The following is a 16379-nucleotide window of genomic DNA, read 5'->3' as shown; positions in this document are numbered from 1 at the left end:
ACTGAGGACAGCATTTTTGGGTGGTACTGCAGCAGGAGAGAAGGGCTGGCTGGGCCATCACCGAGAAAGATCCAGACTTCTGCCTGGTTTGAGCCACCATTACTTTGTGTATCTGCCAAAACAGTGGACCCAATTTCCTAACTATAGATAGGCTTTTATTTTTTTCCCAACATTTAATTATGAAACATCTCAAAACTACAGGAAAGTTGAATGAACTTTACCTTAATACCCACATACCCATCATCTAGATTCTATAATTGTTAATATTTTTCTCTATTTGCTTTATCATATATCTATCATTCCATCCCTCTACTTATTCATCAATCCATGTGACTTCTTTGATGGATTTTTAATCAGCAATAATCGCGCCTCGGATAAACCTCATTGGCTACGATACTGCCACTGCGCAAAAGCTAATGGATTTTTAAATAAGCTAAAGTGAAGTATTTGAAAACAGACATCAGTATTCTTAACCTCTAAACATTTCAGCATTCATGTCACTATCCAGAGTTTCAGCGTTCATAGTTCTTTATTGAGTAAAATTTGCATGCAATGAAATGCACACATCTTAACATGTTTGCTGAGTTTTGACTAGTGCATATACTCTGTAATACAAACCCCTATTAAGATAAAGAATATTTCCATCATCCCATAAAGTTCCCTTTTACTTTTTCCCATGTTACCCCCATTTCCACTTCCCCACAAAAAGCAATCATGGTTCTGATATTTTTATACATTTACTGTTATTAATAAATTATCAGGGGTGATAACATGTATGTTCTGGGAGTGACCTTAATTAAATTTTGTGGGTTGCTGGCTGGAGTTAGCAAAAAATTCACTGTTCCCTTCTACAGAATATGGGGGCCACAATCAACATCATAATGTCAGCAGTGATTGGGCCTGGAGAAGATGAGGGACTTGCAGTGTTGACAGCCGAGATCGTGACAGGTGAGGGCAGTTGTCTGAGCGCTGAATGGGCCGTATTGTTTAAGTTCCTGTTCCATAGCGTGTGCATCATTCACCCTGGGTGTGTCACATCGGATGCTATTGGCTGCAAGCAAGGGGAGAACAAATTCCAAACATCTTAAAAAATACGGGCCTTTATTATTTTATAAAACTAGTCGCACTAAAGTGCGCGGTTCTACAGAGGTCAATGAATCAGTTGAATGATGTCCTCATGGACTAAGAATCCTTGGCATGTTGACAGCATGTGTTATCCCTCAAGGTGGCAATATAGCTGCCCCAGTTCCACTTTTCCTATCGGTGCAAAACATTACAACCTTACACTTCCTTTTGCTAAAATTCTACTCTGCCTATTACCCTCTCCCATATTTTAAGTGTTTAGCCTCTCTGATTTTGCTCTTGGTAGTAACTAATGGAATTCCTGCTCTTGGCTTTAAGGATTACAGGCCCTTCTAAGTGCTGGTGGAAGAAATTATAGAAAGCTAAATAGAAAGTGTATCTTTCTTTGCAGGTGCAGAAAATTAGACATTCCTCAGTATCACAAAACTCCTCTTGCAAATATTCTTTGTAGGCCACAAGGACTTCGGAGATGATTGATACATCTCATGGAAGGAAACTTTAACCTTCCAAATCTGTAATTGTGATTTGTTGTCTTACTCGATCATTTATTACCCTGGGAATAATACTTAAATTGGCATATAGATTCTGAAAAGGATAAATATTGGTGAGATTTTTCTTTGTTAAACCAGAAGAATGTTATTTCCACCCCCCTTTCTCCCACATGGATAATGGGAATACAAAACATAGACACTTATGATTCTGCTTTAAACTAAGAGTTTGATAGAGTCAAATTCCAGGTCAATGAATATCTCCTCTCACTGCCCCACTTTCCATGTGAGGCAGAAAAAGAAGTTTCTTTCTTCCGCATTATAGTAGTCCCCTCTTATCCACGGGAGTTCTTTCCAAAACACCCAGTGCATGCCTGAAACCGTGGATAGTACCGAACTCTACGTATACTATTTTTTTTCCTATACATACGTACCTACGATAAAGTTTAATTTGTAAATTAGGCATAGTAAGAGATTAATAATAACTAATAATAGCATATAACAATTATAACAATGTACTGTAATAAAAGTTAGGTGAACGTGGTCTTTCTCTCAAAGTCCCTCACGGGACTGGACTCAGCCTTCTTGTGATGATGTGAGATGATACAATGCCTACATAAGATGAAGTGAGGTGCACGACACAGGCGTTGTGACGTAGCTACAGCTGACCTTCTGACTGTACATAACAAGCACTTGACAGCTTCTCTTTGGCATAACCAAGTTGCCAGCATCACTCCTCTTGTGCTTGGGGCCTTTGCTAAGTAATATAAGGGTGACTTGAACACAAGCACTGTGGTACCATGGCAGTTAATCTGGTAACCGAGACAGCTGCTAAGTGACTACCAGGTGGGTAGTGCATACAGCATGGAGACACGACAAAGGGATGAATCACAGCCCAGGCAGGACAGAGCAGGACGACATGAGATTTCACCCCATTACTTAGAATGGCATGCAATTTAAACCTTAAAAATTGTTCTTTTTTGGAATTTTCCATTTAATAGTTTTGGGCTGTGGGTAAAAGAAACCATGGGAACCAAAACCACAGATAAGGAGGACTACTGTACTTTTAAAGAGCAAAAACGTTTTACCCAGAAGCCTTCCACTAACCGCTCCCCAGTGACTTCCCCTCACAGCTTCTTGGCCAAGAGCGTGTCACAGCACTTTCTAGAACCAATCACTAACAAGGAGAGTGGAGAACTATGACTGACTTAGACCACTTTTCCTGAACACATGTACAGAGCTAAAGACAAGCTAATAAAATCAAGGCTCTGCCTATAAAGAAGAGTGGAGGAAAATAGATCTGCTTATTAATAATGTAGATTGCCAGTCTTGCTGCTGTGGCAGGGCTGCTTCTGTAGTCACCCTGCTCCGGCTTGGCACTTTGATTCTGCTTTTCTGCCTCAGGTTAAAGGAACCCCACTCAGGCCTCTGGCGGTGCGGGGGCAGGGGGTGGTGGCAGACCAGTGGCTTCTGAGTGAAGGAAGCACCTGCCCACATCCCTCAAAGGGAAAGTACCTAAGCTTGACTGCCTGCATATCTTTGAGGTTTCATTATCAATCAGGCCTTCTATGGAAGCGACTAAAACCCAAACTAGGTTAAGCATAAAAGGATTTATTGGTTCTTATAATGGAAAAGTCCAGGCAGGGGGAGGTTGGATTTCAGGTATGGCTTAATCCAGATGCTCAAACAATACACCCAGGACTGTGCCTCTCTTTCTCTCTTACATCTGCTTTCCTCAATAATTGATTTCATTTTCAGGCAGATCCTCTCCTCCCCTGGCAGTTCCAGCCCTACAGCCTACCAGATAAGTAACCAGGGCAGAACAAAAATTCACCTAACCAAGTGTGGTAGCTGGTCAACCTACACCACTACAAGGAGCAGTGGGAGAAACCAGGCATGGATGGAGAAAAATGTGGGGCACAGGCAGGTGCTTCCAGCATCTGTTGGTCTTACCATGAGCAAGATAGAACCAACTTACCTGCCAGAGAGGGCAGAATGAGGATGATTAGGTGGCAATGATAATGGAGTAACTTTCAGCCCCAAATGAAGGTCTTCTTGACCAGCCAGGGACAGGGCTCCTCCCTGGCTCCATTCTACACTGCAAGAGGTTGAGCTTGGCTAAGTTATACTGGTGACATCACGGGATGTGACCTTGCCCTCTCCCATGCCTGGGGAGGGTTCTTAGTCTGTTGTCAGGAAGCGGTTGGCATTCTTTTCCTGCCGGTGCTTCTTGCTTGTTGTGTAACCTTGAGGAGTCTGCCCAAGCTTTCTGTGCCTCACCTAAAACATAGGGGCAATTTGGGTAGCCACCTCCTAGGGGTGTGGCGCTGTAAAAAACAATACACGTAGTTTTTAAAGGGTACCTGGCATATACTAAGTGCTCAATAAAGTTAGCTCTCATTGTTAATGGTATCTCCAGCCTCCTTACTTTCCCCTTAAGTCAAAAACACCTTAAATGTGAGGCAGATGTAAACAAGTTATTTTACTGAGGGGTCAATTTATTAGTTTTGACTCTGCGGCAAGTGTCAGGACCTCCTTTCAAATAGACTCAAACAGAAAAAAATAACAACAAAGGAAATGGAACTTATTGGTATACTAAAAAGTCCCAATGTATTTAGCTTCAGGCATAGCTGGATCCAGGTATTCAGGGGATATTATGAGAAGTGTGTCTCTGTCCCTTTTACTGTCTCAATGAACCACTATGTTGGCCTCGTTCTCAGGCTGACTCCCCCCTGCTGGGAGGAAACAACACCTCCCAGCAACTCCAGGTTCACATCCTAACAGCTAAATAACCCAGATAAAATATCAGCGAAGGCCCCAGAATCATCTCATTGGCTGAGGTTAATCACGTACCCATCGTAGAATCAGTGACCGTAGCCAGGGGTACAATTTGCCATGTGCATATGCCCATTCCTGAAGCTAGGAAAGGGGCTCATGCTCGAAACCATAGGAGCTGAACATGGAGACATGGTTTCCCCAAAAGAAAATATGGGTGCTGCTACCCAAAGAGGAGAGATTGGTTGCTGTGCACAGGGCAGCAAAAGATGTCCCCTATAGTCACATAAATCTCTGCTTGGAAGGCTTGAGGGTGTGACTTTATCCACTTTTCTTGCCTCCTGGAACCACATAAGGGAAGTGACCCACCCAGGCTTGGCTCTTGAAAAGGAACGTGTCTGCAGTGACAGTTCCTCTTTCCTGCTCCCTCTTTTTCTCATCTTAATCTTCCACCTATAGGCCTCTCTTTCCAGCTTTTGAGTCTAGTATTCTTCCTCTCTTCCCTGTGAAATTCCATCCTCCCGTCCTTTTTGGGGGGATTGAGGCTTCAGTCAGATGCTAATAAAAGCTCTTCTGTGGCCAGATGTCCTACTCCTCAGAAGTCATGCTCATGTTCCACAGTCTGGCTCTGAAGTGACAAGAATTTGGTGGGTGTAGCAGTCAGGTTTCAACCAGAGAAGCAGAACCACTAGGACATATCCACAGAGAGATAAATAGCTATGAAGGGATTTGCTACGGAATTGGATCTTATGCAATCTGGGGATCTGGTTAAACAGACTCTGTCAGCGTGTTGTCTTTGAGTCTAATGATGGAACTTGAAGTCTATGGGGCAGGCGGGCAGGAAGGGAAGATGGATGTAAGCTCAAGGGGAGCAAAAATAACCTGGAACACACAGCACAAGTTTGAGTCAATGAAGAGGGACTGTACCCCATGTCAGTTCCTCTTGCTTCTGATGACCCTGGTGATGTGGAGCCTGGCCCCTCATCGTGGGATAAACACACCCCTGGCCCAGGAGTTGGAGAAGACCAAGGAGGATCAAGACGGGGTGGGGAGCAGTTGCAGGACCAATAAAGTGAGACAACAGATGAGAGACCACATGTATAAGCTTCCCAATGGCTGCTACTTCCCCCACCCGCAAATCTCCTGTAAGAATCTCTCCTGTGGCTCCACCTAATTGGAAACATACCCAAAAAAAGTATTCTGAGAAATGTAATTCAATCTAAATAAGTCAATACATTACAAAGCCACCACAGTTCTCCGTTGGTCAACTTGCACGTACACATCTCCTTAAACTTGACTTAATCTTCAAATAAAAACAATGACAGTCATACTTTTACCTAAAGTATATGCCCATGCCAGGTACAACTCAAAACTTGCAACCCTTTCCTAGGAAGAGGCTACAATATCTTTTTTATTTTTCTTTTTGGTCTTTGGATGATGTTCATTCTTCTCTTAGCTGATTCTACACCTTTGAGATCTTGTAGCTTAAATACTGAGAAATAAAGTTAACTACTGCTAACAGCTTATGTTAGTTAATAAGCAAAAAGAGTGGGAGAAAATAAAAATATGTGGTATATATATAAACATATTCATATCAAAATTAGGAAGAAAGACTTATAACTATTACAGTTCTTATTTCTGCACCTGGTCACGTGGTCATGGCTGGTATTATATTATATTTATAACTACCTTTCCTCTGACCTGTTTGCTATGGCATGAATGTTTGCCCCTTCCTCCCAAGTCATGTGCTGAAATCCTTATCCCCTATGTAATGGTATTAGGAGGCTGAGACTTTGAGAGGTTCTTAGGTCGTTATGGTGGAGGCTTTATGAATGGAATCAGTGCTCTCATAAAAGAGACCCCAGAAAGCTCCCTAGTCCCTTCTGCCATGTGAGGATATAAGAAGTCTGCAACCCAGAAGAGGGCTCTCACCTAACCATGCTGGTACCCTGATTTCAAACTTCCAGCCTTTAGAACTGTGAGAAATATATTTCTGCTGTTTATAAGCAAACTAGCCTGTGGTATTTTGTTATAGCAGCCAAATGGACTAAGATAAAATTCCATATTCACTTTGCCCTCAGCAACCGCCTCGTCTGGTCATGGATCTTTGCCTGGTAGGGTGATCCAAACCTTCACTTCGGAAGGGTCTGGGCTGTTAGCAGCTCTGCTTTTAATCACAGACATGAGAGTGCTGAGACACCCGAGATGATCTTCTGCCTTTTAGATATACCCTTCACCATTATTGTGCAATAGCAACCCAATTTCCCCTTGATAGAACAAATCATCCCAGCCAGTACAATGACCCCCTTTTTACTGTTGATTCAGTGGCATTAGGAGCCAAAAGTAGGCAGGTAGCAGTCTCAACTTCCAGTTCGATGGAATCATTGCTGTGTTTCTTGGTGGAAGCATTATTCCCTTTGGAACTAAGAGCTCTAGACAAGCAGAAGCTAAAGTTGGAGGACAGGCTGCAAAAATATTGATGGTGGATCACTAGGAGTAATAGTGAGAGAAGCAACTCCCATTTTTGCACCATAATTCTTGGACCCATGAATGCTGCCTAAAGAAGAGATAATACAACATATTAACCACTGACTTAGAGCATTTACCATATCCTGGAGGGCACTGCCCTAGCCCCAAAGTGTTGCCACATAGCTGGCACTGTAACCAGAAATTCAAAAGTCCATTCCAAGTTCTAGTTCTGCGTCAAAAAAAGTAAACATATGTCACCCTTTCTCTACTACTGAATGCAGCTATAAAATCTGGACAGACTACATGACCCAGCTATTTGAAGATCCTGAAAAGTAAATTGCAATAGGTAGACTGGGGAAGGACACAAGGATTTGATGTACCATTATGGGAAATACATTTCTGTTTTTTATAAGCTACCCAGTCTGTGGTATTTGTTATAGCAACCGAATGGACTGAATGGACTAAGAATGGACTAAGACATCATTCCATATTCACTTTGCCCTCAGCAACCACTTCATTTAGTCATGGATATTTGGTGAGGTTTGAACCAACGGTGAGCTAGCTTACCATTATTATTGATTGATTTTTGTATGTTGAACCATCCTTGCATTCCAGGAATAAATCTACTTGGTCAGTGTATAATCCTTTCAATATACTACTGAATTAAGTTTGTTAGTATTTGGTTGAGAATTTTACATCGATGTTCATAAAGGATATTGGTCTCTAGTTTTCTTCTTTTCTTTTAAGATTTTTATTAAAATATAGCTAACGTACAATATTATATTAGTTTCAGGTACACATCATAGTTATTCAACATTTACATACCTAAAGAAGGATCACCATAAGTTCAGGAACCATATGACACTGTACCACCCTATCACAATATTATTTATTGTGTTCCCTATGCTGTCGATTACATCCCCATGATTTATTTTTTTTATACCTGGAAATTTGAACCTCTTATGCCCCTTCACCCTTATCCCCCCCTTTTTAATTTTTCAGTTACAGTTGACATTCAACATTATTTTATATTAATTTTCAGGTGTACAGCATTTTAGTTAGACATTTATATAATTTAAGAAGTGATCCCCCTGACTAATCTAGTACCCACCTGGCACTATACTTAGATATTACCATATTATTGACTATATTCCCTATGCTTTACTTTATCTCCCCATGGCTATTTTGTACTTCTTAATCCCTTCACCTTTTCCACCAACCCCCCAACCCCCTCCCATCTATCAACCTAATAAATCTAGTACGCATCTGACACCATACATAGTTATTACAATATTATTGAGTATATTCCTTACGCTATACCCTACATCTCCATGATTACTTTGTAACAACCCATTTGTACTTCTTAATTCCTTCCCCTTGTTCACTCACCCCCCCCAACCCTCCTCTCATCCAGCAACCATCAAAATGTTCTCTGTATCTATGAGTTTGTTTGCTGATTTTGTTCTTTAGATTCCACACATAAGTGAAATCACATTGCATCTGTCTTTTTCTGTCTGACATACTCTATTCAGCACAATTCACTCCAAGCCCATCCATGGTACCACCTCCTCTTTATTCATTCATCCATTGACAGACACCCAGTTTTCCTCCACATCTTGGCCATTGTAAACAATGTTGCAATGAACATATGGATGCACATATCCCCTTGAAGTAGCATTTTGGGTTTCTGTAGATAATACCCAGAAGTGAAATTACTGGGTTCTTTTTTTGTCTCTTGTTATAGCCTTTGTTCTAAAGTCTATTTTGTCAGTATAAGTATTGCTACCCCAGCTTTTTCGAGTTTTTTTTTTTTTTCATTTCATGAAATATCATTTTCCATCCTTTTATTTTCCATCTGTGTGTGTCTTTCAATCTGAAGTTAGTCTTTTGTAGGCAGCCGTCCTGTCTTTTGATTGGAACATTTAATCTATTTACAGTGAAAGTAATTGTTGATAGATATGTAGTTATTGCCATTTTATTATAAGTATATGTATATATATATATATTTGTCATATACATGTATATGCATATATGTGTGTATATATATGTGTGTGTGTGTGTGTGTGTGTGTGTGTGTGTGTGTGTGTGTATATATATATATATATATATATATATATATATATACCTTAAAGAAGTCCCTCTAAGATTCCCTTTGTGGTAATGAACTTTAGCTTTTTCTTGTCTGGAAAGCTCTTTATCTGTCTTTCAATTCTAAATAATAGCTCCGCTGGGTAAAGTAATCTTGGTTGTAGATCCTTACTTTTCATCACTTTGAATATTTCTTTCCAATCCCTTCTGGCCTGTAAAATTTCTGTTGAGAAATCAGCTGACAGTCTTATGGGAGTGCCCTTGTAGGTAACTAACTGCTTTTCTCTTGCTGCTTTTAAGATTCTTTCTTTGTCTTTAACCATTGGCATTTTACTTATGATGTGTCTTGATGTGGGCCCTTTTTTCCCCCTGTGGTGATAACACTTAAGACCTACTCTAATTTCAGTATTACTGTAATAAATACAATATTATTAACTATAGTCATCGTGCTGTATGTTAGATCTCCAAAACTTATTCATTTCTATAACTGAAACTGTGCCCTTTGACCAATATCTGCCCATTTTGCCACCATTCCCTCCCTACAACCCCTGGCAACCACCACCTACTCTCTGCTTTTATGAGTTTGGCTTTCTTAGGTTCCACTTACAAGTTAAATCATGCAGTATTTGTCTCTCTGTGTCTGGCTTACTTTATTTATCATAGTGTCCTCCAGGCCCTAAGCCTTTAGAAAACTTCCTCTATAGCAGGGGGTCAGTACATTGCCACCCAGGGGCCAAATGTAATCCACAGGCTGTTTTTGTATGGCCCACAGGCTAAAAATAGTTTTTATATTTTTAACTGAAATAAAATCAAAAAAAGAATAATATTTTGTGGCATGTGAAAATGATGTGAGATTCAAATTTCAGCATTCATAAACTTTTATTTGAATACAACCATACTTATTCATTTATAAACTGTCTTTGGCTGCTTTTCTGCTACAATGGGAGAGTTGAATAGTTGTAATTGACACTGGTCTGTAAAACCTAAAACATTTGCTATCTGGCGTTTTATAGAAAACATTTGCTGACTCATTGTCTACAATATACCAAGGAACTTCTGACACTTCAACCTAGTATAGACCACCTTTAGGTCCATATATCAGTCAACCAAGCAAACTATCAGAGCCATTCTTAGCCCCTCATGCTCAAACACTGAGTCCAGAAACTCTGCTTAGTGGCCAATATCGATAAACTTGTCCTGATCCAACTTTATAGTCTTCCACCTTGATTCCACAACCTGAAGATTCATTTCCACACATATTTTTCAGATTTATGTTGATAAAAATTGGCAAACAGAAATTGGCAATTGTTTCGGTGTTACATTGCACCTCCTCGTGGATCATATTTTGTATCCCACCTTTTGGATTCTATTGAGACTTGAGTCTAGTTACAGGTCTTAGAAGCAAGAAGAGGTGATGGGAGTAGGTCTAAGGAAGATCAGCAGGGCCTTGTCTGGGAACCACCTTAGAGAAGGCAACTACAGTTTCTTCAAGCAAGAGGAGATTGGTCTCCTCAGACAGGGGGACAGGCTGCTTCTATGGGCAAAGAAGAATCAACAGCATTTAGGGATTTTAGGACCCCAGCCTTATTAGAATCTGCTCATATGTTCCCATCCCAATTTTCAGGACCCTATTTCTTCTGAATCAGTGCCTTAACTTTAATAAAAGAGACCCTGTGAATTTGTAAGTTCCACCTGTGTTGTAATCCAGCCACCCACAGTATCTGACTTTGAGTTTGGTTTGCAGAACTCTCAGCCTCGTGGTTTTGGGAAATAGCTTCTTTCAGCGCAGTCATGGCAGTTTTCAAGTCCCTTATACAGATCTTGAGCTTGGAATTTAAAACTCTGAGCTCATCAATTTTCCCAAGTATTTCACCACAGTTAGAATGAAACAACCAACCCCATTACACTCTTTATTTTCACTAACATATTCTGTGGAAGCCAATACTTGGTCACCCAGAGCCTTTCCTTTTATAGGAACCTGATACCAGAAGCTACTGGTAATGATCTGAGTAACTGTTTTGCCACTTCATGCCATGGACTATCAGTGCTTCCTTTATCCCTGGAAACAGGGTCATCAATGACTTTAAATATAATTAGATCAGAGAACTAATTCCAGAAAACGTGGAACTCATCCTTTAAGATTCTATTCTTCTGGAAACACTCTGAGACCAAATTCTGTGTCTGCAAAACAGAACCACTAGCACACACGCAAGCACGTGCACACACACACACACACACACACACACACACAATTTGTTACAGGAATTTGATCTTTCACAGTTGTGGAAGCCAGTTAAGCTGTCTCCGTAAGGCTGTTATTTCTGTGCTTGATGACGAAACTTGAAATCCACAGGGCAGACAGGAAAGGAAGATGGATGTAAGGTTGGGGAGAGCAAGAACAATCTGGAACCCACAAGCACAAGCTGGCGTCCATGAGGATGGACTGAACCCCATGTTATTCTTGTTGCCTCTGACCTTGGTGGTGCAGGTGTCCTGCCAAAGCCAGGGCCCCTCATCACAGGGCTAAGCACACACCTGGCCCAGGAGACGGAGAAGCTGAAGGAGGATCCAGGGGGAAGTGGAGCAGTTGTAGGCCCAGTTGCTGCCTTACGTATAAGCCTCAAAATGGTTGCTGCTTTAACCTCTACCCAGCAAATCTTCCACAAGAACTTCTCTTGTGACTCTCCCGAAGCATAAGCATACAGGCATACAGGAAGGGGAATTCTGGGAAACGTAGTTTAACCTAGGCAAGTGGACACTACAAAGCCAACTCAGAGGGTGTTTCAAATCCTATTTAGTCTCCCACCAGCAGGAGCTGGAGCTCATTTACTCACCAACCTCATTAGAAGCAAACACACCTCACTGGAGCAAGCATTGGAGGTCCTGCCCAACACCCCAAGAAAAGCACAATCTAGCTTCATATGAAGAAATCAGATCCCTTTCGGTTAATGTGATTTGGCCTTAATTCTTCCAGAATAATAACCTTGTCAGTATTGTACTCAGGAGGCTGGCTGCAGTACAGGAGCCACTCCATTAGCTCTTGGCAAGAAATCTCTCCCTGATGTAAGAGTGAAGGAGGAGGCTTCAGCTCAGACACTACGCAACAGAAAAACGTGTCTTATGCCAAAAGGGGTTTGGGCAGCGGATGACAGCCTTTGGAGTGCAGTGGGGGCACGACTGGATAGATTTCTAAATGTCTTTTCCAAGTCTGAGATTCAATGTTCTGTCCCTAGAGGTCTCAGCAGACTCCAATCTTAAGAATTACCTATTCCTTTCACGTTTGAATAAAAATGGTGTGACCCCCGATACTTGACTGGGGAGGAGCTCAGCATCCTCCTCACCAAATTGACAGATTCCTCAGGGCTATTGTTTTCCCTGATGGTATTCAGGATGTCCTGGACTCGGCGAAAAGACTACATTTCCCAGTTTCTTTCTGCAGATAGAGGTGGCCAATCAGAAGCAAGTAGAAGTCTTTGGGAGGCGATCCTGGAAACTCTCTTTAAAAGAAGCTGAGTCACTTAGTGGTGACTCCCCCAACCTTTTTCTTTTTCTCTTTCTTTTTTTCCTAGAATATGGCATGATGGCTGAAGCTCCTGCAGCCTCTTCCTGATCTTGAGAGTTGGAGCCACATGCTAAGGATGTCAGAGCAGGAAGTCAACAAGCGTCTGTTCCCTTATGACATCAGGAAACCCCTTCCCCAGCCTTGCACTAGACACTTCAGAGTTCTGGTATGGGAGCGAGAGATAAGTCACTTTGTTTGAGCCACGGTTGTTTCAGTCTCTTGCAGTTGAATACAGTTTCCGCTTCCAGAATTCTTGCTATGTGAGATAATAAATTCCCTTTGTGGCAAGCTGTACTACTGTTCACCAATATCCAGTTCCCTCCCTATAAGAAGACTGTAGTTTCCTGCCCTCCTGAGCTCAGACAGGACCTGTGATTTGCTTTGGCCAATGAAATGTGAGCAGAAATGATGTTCCTTCCCTGACAGAGGCTACAAGGGCCACTATGTATCTCACTGATTCTCTTTTCTTTTTGTCAGTGGTAATCAGAAATGTTTCTGATAACGGCTTCTCCATTACCTTAGGTCCCATCATAGCTTCCAGCTGACCCATGAAGGACATACAGTGTGAGTGAGAAAAAACCTTTGTTGTAAGCCACTGAGATTTTGAGATTGTTTATTGCTGTCAATTTTAAGCAAAAATGGACTGGTTTGATACAGGGAATGAGGGGCTGACAAGCTCTTTGGAAAGGTGAGTAGAATGGGCTCTAGGCTAAGATGTTGCAAATGACTCCCAGAACATGACGGCAAGAAGAAAAACTCCTCCTGTGTCTCTGCTTTATTCTCACATGACTACCACACTCACAGCAATTCTGATAGCAAATATGTGGGGATTTTTTCCCCCTATACTAAGCAATCTGTGACACCAGCTGGGTATCCTACAATTCAATTCAATGTGACACAGACTGGAATTAGTGTAGACCCCACAGGTTAAGGATTCAGTTCCACAAGACCCTCCCCGCCCCCACCCCACACCTTCCGATGCTAATTGCTGGTAGGTCCCCAGGTTACCCATAACTTCTGTCCAACTTGGCTACAAACTGGAGGTTCCCATGACTTCCCCCAACCTTGGATTTGACTATTTGCTAGAACAGTTCACAGCACTCAAGGAAACACTTACGTTTACCAGTTTATTATACAATAAAAAATATGATAAAAGGTACAAATGAGCAGCAAGATGAAGAAGTACAATAGGGTGAGGTCGGGAGGGGTCCTAAGCACAGGAGCTTCTGTCCCGTGGAGTTGGGGTGTGTCACCCTCCCAGTACGTGGAGGTGTTCACCACCCCAAAAGCTCTCCGAAATCCGTACTATTGGGATTTTATGGTGGCTTCATCAGGAAGGTATGATTGATCATTAACTCAATTTCTAGCCGCTGTCTCCTTATCGGAGGCTAGGGAGTGGGGATCAAGTTTTAAGCTCCTAATCACGGCTGGTCTTTCTGGTGACCAGACCCCATCCGGGAGCCCACTAAGAATTACCTCATTAGAACAAAAGACACTCCTGTCATATTGGAAATTCCAAGGGATTTAAGAACTCTGCATCAGGAACTGGGGCCAAAGACCAAATATTAGAACAAAAGATGTTCCCAGCGTGCTTATCACTTAGGAAATTACAAGGGTTATGGGAGCTGTGTGCCAGGAACTGGGGACAAAAACCAATATATATATTTTCTATTATTTCACAATGAACAAACTGACCCAGCCGGGGAGCGTCTCCCTCCATCCCGGGAGATCCATTTGTATATGGCACCCTCAGAATCCTGTTGCTCTGTCTCTGATCCAGGAAAATGGAAGTCATCACCACCCAGGACATAACTGCCTTTTTGTTTTCAATTTTCTTGTGTTTTGTACTGCGGCATAACTAGCATGTAGTGAAGTACACAGATCCTAAACGTATATTTCAGTCAGTTCTGACCAACACATGCGTTCCTGGAATCTGCACCACTGTTGGGATTTCAAGAATGTTCCTTCCTGCCCCTTCTGTCAACCCCCTGGCCCCACAGTAGAGGCAACATGGTAATAGTAGTAGAGGAAACGATTATTCTGACTTTTATCACCGTTAATTAGTTTTGCTTATTCCAGAACTTCATAGAAGTGGAATTACACATATACGCTTTTTGTATGTGGCTCCTTTCACTCAGGATAGTGCTTCCGGGGCTCATCCAGGGGTTGTATTACACCAGTAGTTCTTCCTTTTTATTTCTGAGCAGTATTCCATCGCACGCATACGCCATAATTTGTATCCACTCACCTATGCTGATGGACTTTTAGATTGTTTCTAGTTTTTTCCTATTACAAATGTTGTTGCTACAGGCATTCAAGTACTGATCTTTGTGTGGCCCTCTGGTTTCCTTTTCTTCGATGGATATCTAAGAATTGAATTGCCGAGTCATATGTAAAATGGACATTTACCTTTTAAAGAAACTGATAGTTTTCTTTTTTTTTCTTTTTTTTTTTAAGAGATTTTTTTTTAATTAATTTTTTTTATTGGGGAAGGGGAACAGGACTCCATTGGGCAACAATGTGCACTTCCAGGACTTTTTTCCAAGTCAAGTTGTCCCCCCAGTCTTAGCTGTGGAGGGCGCAGCTCAGCTCCAGGTCCAGTCGCCGTTTTCTAGTTGCAGGGGGCACAGCCCACCATCCCCTGCGGGAGTCGAGGAGTTGAACTGGGAACCTTGTGGTTGAGAGCCCACCGGCCCATGTGGGGATCGAACCGGCAGCCCCCGGAGTTAGGAGCACGGAGCTCCAACCGCCAGAGCCACCGGGCCGGCCCCAGAAACTGATAGTTTTCTAAAATGATTGTACCCATGTATACTCCAATTGACAGTAATGTAGGAAAATTCCGCTTGCTCCACCTCCTCTTGAACACTCGGTATTGTTAGTTTTTTTAATTTTAGCTATTCTGTGTGCAGTGGTATCTCATTCTGGTGTTCATTTACCTTTTACTGATGGCTAATAATATTGAGCATCTTTTTATGTGTTTATCGGCCATTTAGATATCCTTTTTGTATGCGTGTGCGTAACTGTATCTTAATGCCCACAGGTTAGTGACTGGACACTGGAATGGTGTGGCCAAAAATACTCATCACCTTCACAACAATTTTGGCCAGCAGAAAATAGCCAATTAGGTAGAAAGAACGGTCTCTTTTGGCCTTCCGAGTCTCACGCAGGGCCTCTACTGAGCAGAGCTGAATCCACATCCAGAAGCCCATCTCAGGGGCATCTGGGAAACATAGTATTAGCTTTTTCATCTCTACCCCATGGGAAGATGGAATGAGGCGTGAATGGATGCAGTGTGCCCATTCCCCAATCAGCCACAGAGGGCCAGCCCTGCCCTTAATCTGCTTTGGAGGCTGTCAGGTATTCTCCTGAGCTAGTGAAGCCTCAAATCCGGGCTGTGCTCCAGTGGTAGGTGGCACAGGAGATGGTTTTAGGCCCCAAGTAATATTAACTGACATTGAACTCCATCACATGAGAGTAAATCACTTTTTAAATGTCTTTTAATCCATCAAACGATATGAAGGAGGGAGGCTCTGTGTAGTAAAAAATTAACCTTATCCAAAGAGAGGTCTGGCTTTTGCCCTCAGCCCCTGAAATGTTCTGCCTGAAAAGAGTGCCTTTGTTTACCTGGGAGCCTTGGCCACCCTAGATAGTTTCTAACAAAGGGATTGATGGTGGGGACTTTGGGCCACAGGCTCAACCTCCAGAGGGGCTGGAAACTAAGGTGACCACATGGGTGGTCAGTCATTTCTTTGTGAAATGCTCTGGTTGCCAAGGCTTGCAGGAGCTTCCCTCGTTGACAGTACTTCATGTGTGTTGTCACACACTGTTGCCAGAAGGTAGCACGATCCACGACTCCACTGGGAGAGGAGAGCTGTAAGATTTGTGCTTGGAAATGTCCTGGGCTCTGCCCCACA

At 42.3% G+C, this 16379-nt stretch overlaps 1 non-coding gene across 1 annotated transcript; it reads right to left on the bottom strand.

Moving 5' to 3' along the window:
- Window positions 1-277: 277 nt before the first annotated feature.
- On the bottom strand, window positions 278-414 carry LOC117035648 (U4 spliceosomal RNA). Its single transcript, XR_004425222.1, has one exon. It is a non-coding gene; the product is annotated as a U4 spliceosomal RNA (small nuclear RNA).
- Window positions 415-16379: the final 15965 nt, after the last annotated feature.

The sequence above is a fragment of the Rhinolophus ferrumequinum genome, chromosome 15 (genome assembly GCF_004115265.2).
Source record: "Rhinolophus ferrumequinum isolate MPI-CBG mRhiFer1 chromosome 15, mRhiFer1_v1.p, whole genome shotgun sequence".
In the NCBI taxonomy this organism is placed as follows: domain Eukaryota; kingdom Metazoa; phylum Chordata; class Mammalia; order Chiroptera; family Rhinolophidae; genus Rhinolophus; species Rhinolophus ferrumequinum.
Note: the sequence above shows the minus strand (reverse complement) of the source record. Positions and strands in the feature narration are given on the sequence as shown.